At 40.7% G+C, this 18,164-nt stretch overlaps 1 protein-coding gene and 1 pseudogene across 3 annotated transcripts in view; both read left to right on the forward strand.

Moving 5' to 3' along the window:
- The window catches only part of UNC80 (unc-80 homolog, NALCN channel complex subunit), a 224,691-nt gene that overhangs the window by 25,138 nt on the left and 181,389 nt on the right, over positions 1-18,164 (forward strand). The window lies entirely within an intron of this gene.
- LOC111545518 lies at positions 14,992-15,795 on the forward strand (annotated as a pseudogene).

Genomic DNA, 18,164 nt, shown 5'->3' on the forward strand with positions numbered 1-18,164 from the left:
CAATGTTCAACTCCCACTTATGAATGAGAACATGTGGTGTTTGGTTTTCTGTTCCTGTGTTAGTTTGCTGAAGATGATGGCTTCCAGCTTCATCCATGTCCCTGCAAAGCACATGTTCTCTTTCCTTTTTATGGCTGCATAGTATTCTATGGTATATAGGTACCACATTTTCTTTATCCAGTCTATCATTGATGGGCATTTGGGTTGGTTCCATGTCTTTGATATTGTAAATAGTGCTGCAATAAACATATATGTGTATGTGTCTTTATCTTCCTCTGGGTATACACCCAGTAATGGGATTGCTTGGTCAAATGGTATTTCTGGTTCTAGATCTTTGAGGAATCACCATGCTATCTTCCACAATGGTCACACTAATTTACATTCCTACCAACAGTGTAAAAGCGTTCCTATTTCTCCACAGCCTCACCAGCATCTATTGTTTCCTGACTTTTTGATAATTGCCTTTCTGACTGGCATGAGATGGAATCTCATTGTGGTTTTGATTTGCATTTCTCTGATGATCAGTGATGTTGAGCTTTTTTTCATATGATTGTCAGCTGTGTAAATGTCTTCTTTTGAGAAATGTCTGTTCATATCCTTTGCCCACTTTTTGATGGACTTTTTTTTTTCTTGTAAATATGTTTAACTTCCTTGTAAATTCTGGATATTAGACTTTTGTTAGATGGGTTGATTGGAAAAATTTTCTCCCATTCTGTAGGCTGCCTGTTCACTCTGATGATAGTTTCTTTTGCTATGCAGAAGCCCTTTAGTTTAATTAGATCCCATTTGTCAATATTGGCTTTTGTTGCAATTGCTTTTGGCATTTTAGTCATGAATTATTTGCCCATGCGTGTGTCCCAAATAGTACTGCCTAGGTTTTCTTCTAGGGTTTTTATGGTTTTGGGTTTTACATTTAAGTCTTTAATCGATCTTGAGTTAATTTTTGTATAAGGTACAAGAAAGGAGTCCAGTTGCAGTTTTCTACATTTGGCTAGCCAGTTTTGCCAGCACTATTTACTGAATAGGAGATCCTTTCCCCATAGCTGGTTTTTATAAGGTTTGTCAAGGATCAGATGGTTGTAGATGTGTGATGTTATTTCTGAGGTCTCTGTTCTGCTCCATTGCTCTATATGTCTGTTTTGTTCCATGCTCTTTTGGTTACTGTAACCTTGTAGTATAGTTTGAAGTCAGATAGTCTGATGCCTCCAGCTTTGTTGTTTTTGCACAAGATCGTCTTGGCTATACGGGTCTCCTTTCATGCTTCTTTGATACCATATAAAATTGAAAATAAATTTTAAATTTAATTTATTGTAAACTAATTATTTTATTTTAAAAAAATAAATTAAGTTTTTTTTTCTAATTCTGTGAAGAACGTCAGTGGTAGTTTGATGGTAATAGCATTGAATCTATAAATTACTTTGGGTAGTATGGCCATTTTCATGATATCGATTCTTCCTATTCAGGAGGATGGAATGTTTTTCCACTTGTTTGTGTCCTCTCTTATTTCCCTGAGCAGTGGTTTGTAGTTCACCTTGAAAAGGTCCTTCACATCCCTTGTTAGCTGTATGTCTAGGTATTTTATTATCTTTGTAGCAATTGTGAATGGGAGTTCATTCATGATTTGACTCCCTGCTTGCCTATTGTTGGTGTAAAGGAATGCTTGTCATTTTTGCACATTGATTTTGTAAACCAAGACTTTGCTGAAGTTGCTTATCAGTTCAAGAACTTTTCGGGCTGAGATGATGGGGTTTTCTACATAACAATCATGTTGTCTATAAATTTGAGACAACTTGACTTCTCTCTTCCTATTTTAATACCCTTTATTTCTTTCTCTTGCCTTACTTCCCTGGCTATAACTTCCAATACTATGTTGAATAGGAGTGGTGAGAGAGGGCATCCTTATCTTGTACCGGTTTTCAAAGAGAATGCTTCCAGCTTTTGCTGATTCAATAGGATATTGGCTATGGGTTTGTCATAAACAGCTCTTATTATTTTGACACATATTCCATTAATACCTAGTTATTGAGAATTTTTAACATGAAGGGATGTTGGGTTTTATCAAAGGTCTTTTCTGTGGCTATTCAGATAATCACGTGCTTTTTGTCTTTAGTTCTGTTTATGTGATGAATTATGTTTATTGATTTGCATATGTTGAACCAACCTTGCTTTCCAGGGATGAAGCCAACTTGGTCATGGTAGATACCTTTTTTGATGCGCTGCTGGATTTGGTTTGAGAGTATTTTATTGAGGATTTTTGCATCAATGTTCATCAGGGATATTGGCCTGATATTTTTTATTGTTGTTGTGTCTCTTCCTGGTATTGGTATCAGGATGATGCTGGCTTCATAAAATGAGTTAGGGAGGAATCCCTCCTTTTTAATTGTTTGGAATAGTTTCAGAAAGAATGGTACCAGCTCTTCTTTGTATTTCTGGCAGAATTCAGCTGTGAATCCATCTGGTCCTGGGCTTTTTTTGGTTGGTAGGCTATTAATTACTGCCCCAAGTTCAGAGATTCTTATTGGCCTATTCAGGGATTCAGCTTCTTCCTGGTTTAGTCTTGGTAGGGTATATGCATCCAGGAATTTATCCCTTTCTTCTATATTTTTTAATTTATTTGCATAGATGTGTTTATAGTATTCTCTGATGGTAGTTTGCATTTCTGTGGGGTCATTGGTGATATCCCCTTTATCATTTTTTTCTGTGTCTATTTGATTCTTATCTCTCTTCTTCTTTATTAGTCTAGTTAGTGGTCTATTTGTTTTGTCAATTAAAAAAAAAAAGCTCCTGGATTTATCGATTTTTTTTGGAGAGTTTTTCATGTCCCTATCTCCTTCAATTCTTCCCTGATCTTAGTTATTTCTTGTCTTCTGCTAGCTTTTGGATTAGTTTGTTCTTGCCTCTCTAGCTCTTTTAATTGTGATGTTAGCATGTTGATTTGAGATCTTTTTAGCTTTCTGAAGTGGATATTTAATGCTATAAATTTCCCTCTTAACACTGCTTTAGCTGTGTCCCAGAGATTCTGGTACGTTGTCTCTTTGTTCTCATTGGTTTCAAATAACTTCTTGATTTCTGCCTTAATTTCATTATTTACCCAGGAGTCATTCAGGAGCAATTTTCAATGTTCAGTTTTTATGAAATCATGTGGTTGTGAGTGAGTTTCTTAATCCCAGTTCCTAATTTGATTACACTGTGGTCTGTGAGACTATTTGTTATGATTTCATTTCTATTGCATTTGCTAAGGAGTATTTTACTTCTAATTATGTAGTTGATTTTAGAATGAGTTCCATGTGGCACTGAGAAGAATGTATATTCTGTTGATTTGGGGTAGAGAGTTCTGTAGACGTCTACTAGGTCCACTTGATTTAGAGTTTAGTTCAAGCCCTGAATATCCTTGTTAATTTTCTGTCTCATTGATCTGTCTAATACTGACATTGGGGTGTTAAAGTCTCCCACTATTATTGTTTGGGCATCTAAGTCTCTTTGTAAGTCTCTAAGAACTTGTTTTATGAATCTGAGTGCTCCTGTGTTGGGTGCATATGTATTTAAAATAGCTATTCCTGTTGAATTGTTCCTTTTACCATTATGTAATGTCCTTCTTTGGCTTTGTTGACCTTTGTTGGTTTAAAGTCTGTTTTGTCAGAGATTAGGATTGCAACCCCTGCTTTATTATTATTATTTTTTTTCTTTGACAGAATCTTCCTCTGTTGTCCAGGCTGGAGTGCGGTGGCATAATCTCAGCTCACTGCAATCTCTGACTCTTGGATTCAAGCAATTCTCCTGCCTCAGCCTCCCAAGTAGCTGTGATTACAGGTGCCCCCCACCATGCCTGACTAATTTTTGTATTTTTAGTAGAGACAGGGTTTCACCATGTTGGCCAGGCTGGTCTTGAACTCCAGACCTTGTGATCTGCCCACCTTGGCCTCCCAAAGTGCTGGGATTACAGGTGTGATCCACCATGCCTGGCCAACTCCTGCTTTTTTTTTTTTTTAATTTTATTTATTTATTTATTTTTTGCTTTCCATTTGCTTAGTAAATTTTCCTCCATCCCTGTATTTTGAGCCTATGTGTGTCTTTGCATGTGGGATGGGTCTCTTGAATACAACATCTTGATTTCTTATCTAATTTGTCAGTCTGTGTCTTTTAATTGGGGCATATAGCCCATTTACATTTAAGGTTCGTATTGTTATGTGTGAATTTGATCTTGTGATCATGATGGTACTTGTTTATTTTGCACATTAGTTGATGCAGTTTCTTTGTAGTGTCATTGGTCTTTACATTTTGATGTGTTTTTTTCAGTGGCTGGTACCGGTTTTTCCTTTCCATATTTAGTGCTTCTCTCAGGAGCTCTTGCAGGTCAGGCCTGGTGGTAACTAAATCCCTCAGCATTTGCTTGTCTGGAAAATATTTTATTTCTTCTTCGCTTATTATGCTTAGCTTGGCTGGATATGAAATTTGGGGTTGAAAATTCTTTTAAGAATGTCGAGTATTTGCCCCTGATCTCTTCTGTCTTGTAGGGTTTCTGCTGAGAGGTCCGCTGTTAGTCTGATGGGCCTCCCTTTGTAGGTGAACTGGCCTTTCTCTCTGGCTGCCCTTAACAGTTTTTCCTTCATTTTGACCTTGGGATATCTGATGATGTGTCTTGGGGTTGATCTTCTCATGGAAGATCTTAATGGTGTTCTCTGTATTTCCTGAATTTGCATGTTGGCCTGTCCTGCTAGATTGGGGAAGTTCTCCTGGATAATATCCCGGAGTATGTTTTCCAGCTTCCAGCTTGTTTCCATTCTCCCCATCTCCTTCTGGTACTCCAATCAATCATTAAGTTCAGTCTTTTTATGAAGTCTCGTATTTCTTGGAGGCTTTGTTCATTCCTTTTCATTCTTTTTTTCTCTATTCTTGTCTGCATGTCTTATTTCAGTAAGGTAGTCTTCAAACTCTGATATCATTTCTTCCACTTTGTCGATTCGGCTGTTGATACTTGTGTGTGCTTCATGAGGTTCTCATTTTGTGTTTTTGAGTTCCATCAGGTTGTTTATGTTCCTCTCTAAAGTGGTTATTCTAGTTAGCAATTCCTCCAACCTTTTATCAAGGTTCTTTGCTTCTTTGCATTGCATTAGAACATGCTCCTTTAGCTCAGTGTAGTTTTTTATTACCCATCTTCTGAAGCCTACTTCTGTCAATTCAACCATTTGATCCTCCATCCAGTTCTGTGCCCTTGATGGAGAGATGTTGTGATCATTTGGAGGAGAAGAGGCACTCTGGCTTTTTGGGTTTTCAGCATTTTTTGGTTGATTCTTTCTCATCTTCGTGAGTTTGTCTAGTTTCCGTCTTTGAGTCTGCTGACCCTTGGATGGGGTTTTTGTTGGGGCCTTTTTGTTGTTGTTCTTGTTGATGCTGTTGTTGCTTTCTGCTTGCTTGTTTTTCTTCTTCAATAGTCTGTTCCGGTCCCTCTTCTGTAGGGCTGCTGCAATTTGCTGGGGGTTCGCTTCAGGCTCTGTTCATCTGATTTGCTCCCGTGCCTGGAAATGTCATTCAAGGAGCCTAGAGAGCAGCAAAGATGGTGCCTGCTTCTTCTTCTGGGATCTCTGACCTCAAGGGATACCAACATGATGCCAATAGGATCGCTCCTGTACAGGATGTCTGAAAATCCTGTTGGAGGATCTCACCCAGTTGGGTGGCACAGGGGGCAGGACCTCTTTAACAAAGGACTTTGTCCCTTGGTGGAGAGGGTGTGTTTCACTGGGGAGAAACTCACTCTTCTGGACTTCCCGGATTTCTCAGAACTACCAGGAGGAGAGGCTAAATCTGCTGGTCCACAGAGACTGTGGCCACCACTCCCCCTAGGGGCTTTTCTGCCTAGGGAGATCTGAATTCTGTCCTTGAGCCTCTGTCTAGAATTATTGGAGATCCTGCAGGGAACCCCCACCCAATGAGGATGGATGGGTCAGGTTTAGGCCTGAAGAGGCACTCTTGGCTGCAGACTGCCACAGTCAGTGTGTTAGGCTGTGGGGACAAATCTTGGGACCAAGCCCTCCAGCCACCCTGGCTGCAGCAGGGAAAAAGCACAGCCTGAAGCTGCAGAAATGGGTGGCTCCCTTTCCCTGTTCAGGCAGCTTAGTGTTTTAGGCATTTGCAAGTCCAAGTGCTGGCTGCTGCCCCTTCCGCAAGGAACTCAAATGGCTTAGACAGCAGGCTGCCACAGCTGTGCTGGTTGCCCCTCTCCCCAGGAGTTCCGTAGACTTAAGCAGATTGCAGCTGAGAGGCTGTAAGTATCTGAGTGTTCCGGGGTTAGGACGCTCAGGCCCCAGTGGCATAGGTTCGTGAATGGGATCTTCAGATCCGTGGGTTACACAGTTACACGGAAAAAGCACTGTCTCCCTGGCTAGGTAGCAAGTTCACTCACCACCTCCCTTGGCTGCGGTGAGAGAGTTCTGGAACTTCCCCATGCGTGGCTCTCAGGTGGGCTGCTGCACCACACTATTCTTCCTTCTCTCCATGAGTGATGCCAACCTTCTAGTCAATTTTGATGAGAGAGCCTGGATACCTTGGTTTCCAGTGAAGGATTCACACACTTATTATGGATTTTTTTTCAACGGGAGCCTCCGAGCACCACTGCTTCTAGTCAGTCATCTTGGCCCATATTGTCTTTAAATAATATTCTATTTTATGGATCTATCTTATTTTTTATCCACTCATCTGTCGATAGATATTTGGGTTATATCCACTTTTTATCTGTTATGAAAGATGCTGCTAAAAGTGAGCACTTATGAAATTTTCCGTGGACATAGGTGTTCAATTCCGTTGGTAGATACCTACGAGTAGAATTGGCGGGGTGCATGGCACATTCAGGTTTAATTTTTTTTTTTTTTTTTTTGAGATGGAGTCTCGCTCTGTCGCCCGGGCTGGAGTGCAGTGCCCGGATCTCAGCTCACTGCAAGCTCCGCCTCCCAGGTTTACGCCATTCTCCTGCCTCAGCCTCCCCAGTAGCTGGGACTACAGGCGCCCGCCACCTCGCCCGGCTAGTTTTTTGTATTTTTTAGTAGAGACGGGGTTTCACCGTGTTAGCCAGGATGGTCTCGATCTCCTGACCTGTGATCCGCCCGTCTCGACCTCCCAAAGTGCTGGGATTACAGGCTTGAGCCACCGCGCCCGGCCCAGGTTTAATTTTTTAAGAAATTACCAACCTGTTTTCCAAAATGGCTGCACCATTTTACATTCCCTCTAGTGATATATGAGGGTGTGTTCCTTTATATCCTCAAAAACACTTGTTATTGTCTATCTTTCTTATTTATTTATTTATTTATTTATTTATTTTATTTATGTTTTTGAGACGGAGTCTCGCTGTGTCGTGGCCCAGGCTGGAGCGCAGTGGCCGGATCTCAGCTCACTGCAAGCTCCACCTCCCGGGTTTACGCCATTCTCCTGCCTCAGCCTCCCAAGCGGCTGGGACTACAGGCGCCCGCCACCTCGCCTGGCTAGTTTTTTGTATTTTTTTTAGTAGAGACGGGGTTTCACCATGTTAGCTAGGATGGTCTCGATCTCTTGACCTCGTGATCCGCCCGTCTCGGTCTCCCAAAGTGCTGGGATTACAGGTTTGAGCCACCGCACCCGGCCTATCTTTCTTATTATAGCCATTCTAGTGATTATGAAGTGGGATCCAATTGTGGTTTTAATTTACTTTTCCCTAATGAGTAATGATAAATATATTTTCATGTGATTATTAGCTATTAGAATATCTTCTTTGATGAAATGTCTGTTCAAATATTTTGCCCCTTTTTAACTGAGTTGTCTTATTATTAAATTTTTAAGAATGTTTCGTATATTCTGGATACCGGTCCTTTATCAAAAAAAAAAAAAAAAAAAAGTGTTCACAGATATTTCCTCCTAGTATCTGGCTTACCTTTTCATTTGATAATTTTTAAATGATCTACCTCCAACTGGCACTGGAAGCAGGCTACATGGGTGCATTGTTTTTGAAAGATTTCTTAGAATTGTTGAAAGCACAGTCATATTAACACAATTTTTAACCAAATTACTACTATCTTATGCTTTAAAAAATAATATGTAAGTGATGTATATGTCTTTGTGCCTTTCTTTGGATTTTAAAAGCAAGTGGCCCAGTTGAATAATCTTCTGCTGGCAGAGAATATGAAACTTTGATAGCAATTTTGGTTGTATAAACAGGGTTGTTTGTATTTATCCACTGATTCACTGTCCCAGGTCAATGGTGATAAGCATTTAAAATTATACATGAAATCTTAAAAAGTGTTGAACTCATAGAAGTAGAGTAGAATGGTAGTTGTCAGAAGCTGGGAGGAGGGATGGGTGGGGAAAGGGAGATGTTGATCAAAGGGTATAAAATTTCAGTTAGATGAGAAGAAGGAGCTTTAGTGATCTGGTGCACAGAGCGGTGACTATAATAAACAATAAAGCATTGTGTATTTCAAAGTTACTGAAAGAGCAGGTTTTAAATATTTTTACCACAAAATCGTATGTGAGATGATGATGAATCTGTAACTTAGTTTGAGTTAATCATGCCACAATATAAACATATATTAAAGCATCACATTGTACTTCATAAATATATGTAATATTATCCATCAACTTAAAACAAAAATTTGAAAGTCAAAAATATTAGAAGTAATAGGAAAGGAACTCTGTGAGGATAGCCAATCCAACCTCCTATAACTTAGCTGATGTACTAACAACTTTAAGCAATGATCAACTTAGTGCTCCCTTATGAAGCTTGTTTTATTTTTAGGTAGCTCTGTTTAGTGGAATGTTCTTATAGGTGATCAAAATTTGCTTTTCTGTAGTTTCTATGATTCTTGCATTTTGTTCTTATAGGTGATCAAAATTTGCTTTTCTGTAGTTTCTATGATTCTTGCATTTGTTTTTACTGCTGTGTAACAAATTACAACAAGCTTAGTAAATGAAACTGCACACATTTATTATCTTTCAATTGTAGGGAAAAACCCAGGCCCAACTTAGTTGGGTTCTCTGCTTCAAGGTCTTACCAAGCTGAAATCTAGGTGTTGGCATGGACTGCAGTTGCCTCACAGGCTTAACTGGGGAAATATCCACTTATGGTTCCTCTGAGGTTGTTGACAGAATTCATTTCCTTGCAGTTCTAGGACTAAGATCCTTATTTTCTTGCTGGATATTGGCTGGTGACTGGTCTTAGTTTCTGAAGCCTGCCCACGGTTATTTTCCATGTGGCCCTCTTCATAAGCTAACTCAAAATATGGCAGCTGATTTGTTGAAAACCAGCGAGGGAGAGAAATCCTCTTTAATTCCAGTCTGCTAATACAGTGTTTATAATGTGACATAACCACAGGAGTGATGTCTCATTACCTTTGTCATATAAGGTTACCTAATTATGGGAGTAACATCCCTTTGCCTTTTCCATATTTTATTGGTCATAAATAAGTCACAGGTCCTGCCTACACTCAAGAGAAGATGATAAAGGGTGTGAACACCATCAGATGGGAATCAAGGGTGTCTCTCCTAAAATCTGGCTACACAGTGCTTTTGAAGATGTACAAACTCTTCCCATATTAGCTTTCCACTGATTTAAAAGTAAGCATTATGACCACCACCACCTCCACAAGGGTTTCATTTTATTTGATGATAACAAAGTTATCAGTGACATAATTAAATCAGATTTGGGGAAAGGTAGTTACTTAGGACACAGACTAAGAGAATAACAATAAGAACTACCTTTTTGGATATCTATGTGTGCAAAATTGTGCTAAAGTCTTTACATTTATTGTATTATTTAAATATTCATGCACTCATTTATTTCTATGTCAGTATATGCCACCACTATTGGCCTAGATATTCTAGTCAAAAATGCGAGGTTCACTCCACACCAAGTCCTTTACATTCTGCCTTCTTAGTGTCTGTCAAATCTTTTTTTCTCCAACCTCATAGTCACTGGCTTAGTTCATATCCTTATCATGTCTTACTTGAATTTCTCTTTTTCATTTAATTTTTTGGGGACAGGGTCTCACTCTGTCACTCAGACTGGAGTGCAATGGCATGATCATAGCTCACTGTAACCTCAGACTCCTAGGCTTAAACAATCCTCCTGCCACAGCCTCCCAAGTAGATAATGTGCACCACCAAGTCCCACTATTTTTAAAAACCTTTTTTGTAGAAACATGGTCTTTCTGTGTTGCCCAGACTGGTCTTGAACTCCTGGCTTCAAGTGATCCTCCTGTCTCAGCCTTTCACAGTGCTGGGATTACAGATGTGAGCCGCCATACCCAGCCTTTACTTAGATTTCTACAACTGCTTCCAAACAAGTATTTCTACATTAATCATTACTTCCTACTTCCTATGAGATGTTACCAAAGTGATTTAAAATACTTGTGGACTAAGGAGATACAGTTATCTGCACCAAACATGCCCAATATACAATGGTAAAATAGGCATAGGATACCTGCTCTGGACATGTCTATTCCAAGAGAGAAAATGAGAGACACTGGTCCTTATTAGCTTTTAAATTAAGGTGGAAAAATGTTGGAAGGTCCTTGATTAAAACTCAGTGCTATTCTTGCCCATGGCTCTTGGCTCCACCCTCTGGGCTATTAATTCTATCCTCCAAATCAGCTTTCCTTTTTCAAGAAAGATGGCATGTGTTTACAGCTGAGTAGTTTCCTCAGCTTGCTTCCTGCCAGTAAAATTTTGGGAGTCTAATAGCCTCTTTTTTCCTCTTGTACTGTCTCTGGAAGTGTTTTTGCTGATATAATTATTTTTAAAACTTTGTGGGTTCACTGTGAATATTTTTACAGTCCACTAGAATGGAAAAAATCCACATCTACAAATCTCTTTGAGATAATCTCATTTCTATTTTGTGCTTCTGTTGAACCTCTAAGAAACTTAAGGGCACTTAAGTTTCTTAAAAGTTATATATGTATGATATATACGTAAAAGAAGTGATAACTATTTGGATTTGAATCACACTCTCAACGTTTAATTTAGAGGGCTTTTTTTTTTTTTTTTTTTTTTTTTTTTTTTTTTTGAGATGGAGTCTGGCTCTGTCGCCCAGGCTGGAGTGCAGTGGCGCGGTCTTGGCTCACTGCAAGCTCTGAGAGGGCCTTTGATCTAATGGAACGGCATTCTTGGGTATGGTCTAGGATCATTCTGAAGCCTTAACAAACGACTGTACAACTCCCACCCTTGGCTTCATCTTTAGACCACATTTTTCCAAAAGTTCTTTATATCTGATATTTTATTGGAAGCCATTTCTTAATTATAGCATTATTTGCCATCTGGAGAAGCTGAGATTTTTCAAAATCAAGTTCCAGCTCATTAGTCTTTAACAGTTCTTCCTTTAGTTCATAACTTTTCTCCCTCAACTTACTATAAGCAGCAAGAAGAAATTAGAAGGCACCTTCAACACTTTATTTGGAAGTCTCCTTTGTTAGATCACCCAGTTGGTTAGGCACTTATTTTTTAACTTTCCACATCATAGCTAAGCAACTTTCTGTTAATACATAACAAGGATTCTCCTTCTCCAGTTCCCAGTAGTACACCCCTTACTTCTTGTTAAGAAACCATTTTCAAAATTAGGGTTTTATCTTGGTTCCAAAGTCTGTATTAGTTGTCAATTTCTATATAACAAATTATCCCAAATCCTAGCAGTTTAAAACAAAGGACATTTATTTTTTTGCATAGTTTCTGAGGATCATGAATGCTGAAACAGCTTAGCTGAGTGATTGTGGCGCAGAGTCTCTCAAGCTGTTGGCCAGGCCTGCAGAATCTGAAGGCTTGACTGGTTTGGAGGCTTTGCTTTCAAGCTCACTCAGACGGCCGTTGGCCAGAGGACATAATTCCTCACAATCTGTGTCTCTCCATAGGGCTGCTCGTAACATAGAAGCTGGTTTCCCCAAAATAAATTATTCAAGAAAGAAAGGGAGCATCCACAATGGACGCTTTTATAACCTAATCTTTCATAACCTCATCTTCTATAACCTAATCTTTTATAACCTAATCTCTGAAATGGCATGCCATCACTTCTGCTATACTCTTTGGATCACACCAACTAACTTTAGTGCAGTGTGGGAGGGGACCACACTAGAATGTGAATACCAGGAGGCAGGGATCACTGGGGGCTATGTTGGAGGCTGGCTATAATAATGATAATGTCACCATCATTTAATATATTAAAATGTTTATGGCTATTTCTGTACGTATTTTTTTCACTTTGATTCTTGAGCATTCCTCCTCCACTAATTGTATTTTATACAAATTCCAAAAAGTTTAACTTAATTTCAAATAAGAGTAAGTAATGTTTTACTTCAAACACTATGCCTCTGTCTGACTTTCAAACATATCATAAAAACCAAGATCAGTGTAAAATCCTGAGGTCATAAAAGTATTCATTAGCTAAGCATAGAAATTTAGAAATATAGACATATAGACAGTAAATGATGTTTCTTTTCTCTGTCAAAATCAAATGTTAATGGTTCCATTCTGATTTGCCAGTAAAAACAAAGCCAGCTATAATGTTTAAGACTACTATTTGTGAACATTTTTTTCTTATTCTCTGATATGTCTACACTCAAGCACTATATATGTGTATATATATATATAGATATATATGCACTCCCTGACACATATATGTGCATAGTCACCCACAGCAACATACACTCACGTGTGTTAATTAGAAATGAATCAGTGGCACTTCGGAAAAATGAGTTAGGTTTTTTCTCTCTGCCCAGCTGCAGTGGTTGGTTGCCATGGAAATGATGCACAAAGTAGAACTTTCAGAAAATACAAATGTTAATGTGTCTTTATTGGAAGAGCTCATCTATTGATCAGAAAAGAAGAGAACTTTAATAACAAAGCAATGCAAATATCCTAGTAACAAAAGCTGTCTGCTTGTATCAAATACAATTCATTATCTCTTTTGCTCTGAATTTGAATGAACTACACATCAGTCTTCTCTGCACTCTACAATAAGTAAACAGGTAGCTAGTTTTTAAATTAATGTTAGATTTCATCTTTAATTACTATATGCAGAGAGTTAATTTATGCTTCAGTAAATACTGCATAGAGTCAAGACTGACAGTTCTTTGCTTCCATAGATTGGTATTTCCCAAGTGCTTATCTGCCTTCAATACTTTCTGCTATCAGATCTCAACCCTAATTAACGGTAACTTGACTTTCCAAAGCCATAGTTGCTTGGAAAATAGACTAAAGAAATTCTTGCCAGTTTTGAAATTCTTTTCTGTCATAATATGTTGTTCATTCTATGCATGTAATTTTTGTATAGAATCAATTACAGAAAAAAATGTAAATATATAAAATATTTTTAAAATAAGTGAAAATCATCCATGAGCCATCAGGTACCTATAAACATTATTAACTTTTTATATATTTGCTTTTCTTCATTATTTTTACATATATCATTTAGAAGAAAAGTTGTGTTCATATTCTTTTATAACATTTTTATTTTAAATTTTTTCCAGGAAATAACTTTTAGATTCAGAGAATATTAGAGTTGAAAAGAACTTTTCTATCACATGATCTAAGAAGCTTCCCTCATGTCAATTTTTTTTTTTGAGACGGAGTCTTGCTCTGTTGCCCAGGCTGGAGTGCAGTGGCACTATCTCAGCTCACTGCAAGCTCCATCTCCCAGGTTCACACCATTCTCCTGCCTCAGCCTCCCAAGTAACTGGGACTAGAGGTGCCTGCCACCATGCCTGGCTATTTTTTGTATTTTCAGTAGAGTCAGGGTTTCACCGTGATGGCCACGATGGTCTTGATCTCCTGACCTCGTGATCTGCCTGCCTTGGCCTCCCAAAGTGCTGGGATTACAGGCAGCAGCCCCCTCGCCCGGCCTCCTTCACGTCATTTTTATCCAGTTGTGAAAATGTATTTCTCACATGTTAGTCTGCTGGTTAATTAAAATGACTTTTATTGGATGATGATACTTTGATGATACCTGATAATGCTGTCTTAAATGAAATAAAAGTATTTATTGATAGTTCTTGCTTTTTATTGAATATTAAGTGCAGCACAGCTCACACATTAAGTCAAATAAACTAGGGATTGAATAACACCTTAAAGTGAGGTACTTAAATATTTGCTACCAAACGTCTTGTTAATTTATTGATATTTTCAAATGGAGTCTCTTTCAATATCAAGCAATTGAAATGTGATTTTACTTAACAAATTTTGATTACATAAGATACGGATACGTTTCTACTCTCTGATCACAACCTTAGGTTGTTGGATTCTTGCTGTTCTGCAGCCCATCATTTGCTGAACTAACATGCCCTGTTAGAAAATAGTTAATGCTTATGGGACTCAACAGTACAATTGTTAATTACTTTCAGTCAATAAATTCTGTATATAGAGAAAGATACCAATTTAGTCATCTGTTGCCCTCAGGGACAACACCGTCAGCATATCTTCTCAGTTACAGCACCTCCCTATAGGATTATTAAGAGTATTCAAGGCGGGGCGCAGTGCCTCACGCCTGTAATCCTAGCACTTTGGGAGGCCGAGGCGGGTGGGTCACCTGAAGTCAGGAGTTCGAGACTAGCTTGGCCAACATGAAGAAACCTCATCTCTACTAAAAATACAAAAGTTAGCTAGGCATAGTGGCGGGCACCTGTAATCTCAGCTACTCAGGAGACTGAGGCAGGAGAATCGCTTGAACCCGGAAGGGGAGGTTGTAGTGAGCCGAGACTGCGCCACTGAAAAAAAAAAAAAAGTATTTAAGGAGGGCACGGGCTGCTCCCGTGCGAGCCCAGCCAGGCCCGGCCCACTTGCTCAGAGCGTGGCTTTCGGGGGAGGCGTGCCTCCAGTTGGCGCGAAAGTGATAAAAAGGCGTGGCCGGAAAGGTTCCGCCCTGCTCGCCCCTGGAGTACTTAAGGGACTTGGCGGGGCGGCTGCGCTCATTGCTCCAAAACTCCTCTTAGCGAGTGGGTCGCCTGCACTATTTCTGTGCTACTCAACGACCCCGGTGCCTCGGCCACCATGCCGCGCTCTTTCCTCGTCAGGAAGCCCTCTGACCCTGATCGGAAGCCTAACTACAGCGAACTGCCGGACTCTAATCCAGAGTTTACCTTCCAGCAGCCCTACCACCGGGCCCACCTGCTGGCAGCCATCCCACGTTCGGAGATCCTTAAGCCCTCTGCTTCGCCGCCAGCACTCATCTGGGACGCTTTCCTGGCGCTCCAAGCCCAACCAACTGCCAGGGCCTCCCTCCAACTGGGACTCTCCCAGGGGAGTCCCAAGGTGGCAGAATTGACCTCGCTGTCAGATGAGGACAGCGGGAAAGGCTCCCAGTCCTCCAGCCCACCCTCACAGGCTCCTTCGTCTTTCTCCTCCACTTCAGCTTCTTCCTTGGAGGCGGAGGCCGATGCCACCTCCCCAGGCTTGGGCCAAGTGCCCAAGCAGCTGGCCCAGGTCTCTGAGGCCAAGGATTCCCAGTTTCAAAAAGCCTTCAACTGCCAATACTGCAATAAGGAATGCGTCAGCCTGGGTGTCCTCAAGAGACACATCCGAAGCCACACGCTGCCCTTCGTCTGCGGAACCTGCGGGAAGGCCTTCTCCAGACCCTGGCTGCTGCGGGGCCATGTCCGGACCCACACCGGTGAGAAGCCCTTCTCCTGTCCCCACTGCAGCCGTGCCTTCGCCGACCGCTCCAACCTGCGGGCCCACCTCCAGACCCACTTGGACGTCAAGAAGTATCAGTGCCAGGCGTGCACTCGAACCTTCTCCCGAATGGCCCTGCTCCACAAGCACCAAGAGTCGGGCTGCTCAGGGGCTTCCTGCTGACCCTAGAGGCTCCCACTTCCTCTCCATACCTGACACTCCACCCCGCGCCAACCAACAACCTCCCCAAGCTTCAGAAGGAAGGAGGACACCATGTCCTCATGCCACAGAATTCCCTCTTGAGCGCCCCCATTTCTGGATGCATCAGTCGCACGAGACTTTGATGAAAACCATTTCCTGGTTCTGTTTCCTCTGCCTGGATCCCTCAGTGGACTCTGAAAGAGGCCTTCCCGTGGCCATGTCTGTGGATGGCTGGCGGGAGGGCAGCTGGCAGCCCCAGCTCAGGGGCATTCTTGAATTGGCTTTTCTGCATGTGTTTGTGTATTCAGAACTGTTTGGATGCAGCTGTTTCAGCTACCGGACAAGAGCTGACAGACTGACTGGGAAGTATCCACCCCAGTCAGGGGACCCTCCCCACTCCCTCCTCGAAGGATCCCTCAGGCCACCCTCCACGAGGTGTGACTATGCAATAATCTACCCCCAGATTCAGCCACGGGACCTTCGAAGGCGGTGACTGACACCAGGACGTGTCTAGAGCCTGAGATGCCCTGAGCCTGGACAGCTATTTCAGCTTCCTGTTTGGCGCGGTTGGCACCTGTTTCCCAGGCAATTTAACAATGTCTCAAAAGGGACTGTGAGTAATGGTTGTCACTTGTCGGTGGCCTAAGTGGGGTGCTCTGGTCTGCCTGATGTATCTCCCAAAACTATTTTGGGATCCCAACAGGTAGGCCTGGGAGGAAGATGTTTACATTTTTAAAGGTGCATTGGTACTTATATTTCACACATTTTGTATCAAGGAAACGTTTTGTATAGTTATGTGTGCAGTTTATTGATATCCAATAAAGCAATTTATGTATTTTTTAAAAAAAAGTATTCAAAGAGTACCTGAGAATGTTGTTTAAAATAAAGATTCCAGGACCATGTCCTCTGAAATTCTGGTTTAGGAAGTCTGGGGCAAGACCTGGTGCCTGCGTTTTTAACAACCTCCCTCCTTCATATCCTTCTTGGAAGGAAGGATTCTCATGAACGTGGTTCATGGTCATCTTGTGTGGAGCACTGCTCTAGGGATTTGAAGTAATTTATGGAACTTCCTGATCTAATTTACTAACTAGAAACATTTGGGGACTTTAAAGTGTGGGGCAGAGGGTAACGGGTGAAGAATAACTACCAGCTATTCCAGTGGGGAGGAAATAATTTGGTTGAACTAGTAATAACTGTCTTAACCATAGCAGCCTAGTCAAGAAAACAACAGTTTCACAGGCTCTTATAATAAACCAAATGATTGTCACAAAGCCTTGAGGACCTAAAATTACCCAGCTGGTAGCCAGCCAACCCTATACTTTGTCTTTTGTTTGTAAATCCAAGATTACTGCATGGAGGTGGGGGGAAAGAAATCCTATCATCTGAGGTATAAATGATAGGCTGAGAGGAGTGGGTTGCCTCATGAATCTTTAAGGAGAAATAGGATGGGTGGGGGAAGGGAAGAGCAGTGAAAGCCTTTTAGGAAATGGATAGAAATGAAAAGGTTTTTAGTTTCCTTCAAACTGGGTCACAGGAGTAAACAAGTAGCACTCAGGGTCTCAGGAGTAAACAAGTGGCATACTGGACAATTTGAGAAAATATTAAAACAGGACTTTTTACCAAAAAATGTATTTGGGGCTGAAAGGCAATAAATCAATAACTGGCACACCAGGGCAAGCATAATAGAGAATGAGTTTGGAGTGGTAAACCCAGCCAGACTGTTCAGGCCTGGTTCACTGCTGTAAGGGAGCTTGCATTTTATTCTAAGGGGATTGAATAATGTATTGAAAGGGTTTGAGCCAGGGAGTGGAGGTATAAGAGGAGAAGCTAGTAGATTAGTAGGAAGTAATTGCAATAAGCCTGATGAGAGAGAGATGTTAGTGGCTAGGACTAGGGTGGTGTCTGTGGAACTGATGAGAAGTGGTTGGAAGGAGATTCTATGAGACTTTATGATAGATTGAAAGTTGTCACAAAACTGATGTCCAAAGAATATTCTAGGTCTCTGGGAAAAGGATAAACTCTGGCATAGCACATATGGGAATTTAGGGATTGTAGAAGGCTTCTTTTCATATAACTGCCAACTCACTCTTGTGTTTAAACTTCAATTTATATTTATTTCCTACTTGTCAAAATATTCAAGAATATTAGACTGTAAGATAGCTTTGAAATTCAAAACCATTGTGTACGTAGGCAGTTGCACCTCAACCCATCAGACAATGCTATTAACGAGAAAAAAATAATAAAGTATGGTATGTGCTTCAATAGGGAAGTGGAAAAGCTGTAAAAATAATTTGCAAGGCACAGATATGGTTTGGGTTTGTATTTTTGAACTTTTTACTGAAACCCACAGT

The sequence above is a fragment of the Piliocolobus tephrosceles genome, chromosome 11, assembly GCF_002776525.5.
Source record: "Piliocolobus tephrosceles isolate RC106 chromosome 11, ASM277652v3, whole genome shotgun sequence".
Classification (NCBI taxonomy): Eukaryota; Metazoa; Chordata; class Mammalia; order Primates; family Cercopithecidae; genus Piliocolobus; species Piliocolobus tephrosceles.